Source organism: Condylura cristata, unplaced genomic scaffold (genome assembly GCF_000260355.1).
Source record: "Condylura cristata isolate star-nosed mole 26May11 unplaced genomic scaffold, ConCri1.0 scaffold00002, whole genome shotgun sequence".
Classification (NCBI taxonomy): Eukaryota; Metazoa; Chordata; class Mammalia; order Eulipotyphla; family Talpidae; genus Condylura; species Condylura cristata.
Window position 1 is genome coordinate 14,496,639 of NW_004567103.1, and position 1,179 is coordinate 14,497,817.

The 1,179-nt window shown below is 41.5% G+C and overlaps 1 protein-coding gene and 1 pseudogene across 2 annotated transcripts in view; one reads left to right on the top strand and one right to left on the bottom strand.

The window, feature by feature from the left end:
* The window catches only part of MARCH4 (membrane-associated ring finger (C3HC4) 4, E3 ubiquitin protein ligase), a 95,668-nt gene that overhangs the window by 37,566 nt on the left and 56,923 nt on the right, over positions 1-1,179 (top strand). The gene's annotated exons all lie outside the window — the stretch shown is intronic.
* LOC101631241 lies at positions 276-1,059 on the bottom strand (annotated as a pseudogene).

Here is a 1,179-nt window from a genome sequence, read left to right on the forward strand (position 1 = left end):
GCCCTACCCCCAGTTCTTTCAATCTTTTATACCCTTACTGACTTTGTTAGTTTGTTTTGGTATGCTTCTCCTGGATAAAAATTTTTTAATAAATTATTAAGGAAAGCATATCAAATATTTCCTCCCTGATTGTGAATTTGCATATTTTCCCATTGGTTTTGTCTATTTTGTTTTATATATTTTGAGTTATATGTACGTTATATATATATTTTTTCTTTTTTACACAGGTGATTCATATTTTATTCTCCAACAATATATTTACATTTGAATGTAAATTAAAGGCCTGCTTGCACACCAAAGTCGGGCCCTTTGGGTGGTTCAGTCAAAGAGATCAGACCCCCAACTGGCTCACAAGAGAAGCATCCACTCCTTGGTCCAGGTTTTGGCATTTTGCCAGCCTTGAGCTCATGCATAATGTCTTCAATACCCTTAGGTGTCAGATCCTCATAGTAGTTGTCATTTATTTGAACCATGGGTGCATTTGCACAAGCTCCTCAACACTGAGAGTGAAAAGTTTGTCAGGTGTAGTCTCCTCAGCTTTTCTTCCAAGTTTTTTCTGACAGAGTTGCAAAGCATGCAAGTGTAGCAATGCAGACCTGTGCGTGCTGCTTTCCAACTGGTTTCTGGTTACACAGAGTATAAAACCTTGCCACTTCATATACTCTCATTGGAGGTATTTTGTTAAACTTCTGCAACCTTGTTCATAGCAGAGGTGGGCGACCATCCATTCTGTCTTTGGGCTAAATCCAGAACTGGAAGCACAGCTGCTGCTTTATGTCCTTCTGGATAGTTTTTTACAATTGCTTCTATTCTCTTATATTTTTCTGGTGTGAAATCAAATGGAGAATCTGGGTTATTCTTGGGAGTTATCTCTGTGCACAAATAAGGCTCCTCCAGCACCATTCTGCACAGCTGTCTTATGCACAATCCTTATATGTCTTTCCTGAAGTTATTGTTCCCCTGCACCATTAAAGCCGCCCTTCAACTTACACCTTTAATTCTTGCCCACCGGGCAGTGAGGCCAGCCGCCTGAGCCCAGAGAGCAGCGAAGGAGAACATGGCGGCCCCGTACATTACATTTTTATGTAGTTAAAAATTGTGATACGTGGCCCTCCCTGGTGGCGCAGCGGGTTAAAGCACAGCACCGAGAATCTAAAGCCGCTTCCGCATGAGTTCGAT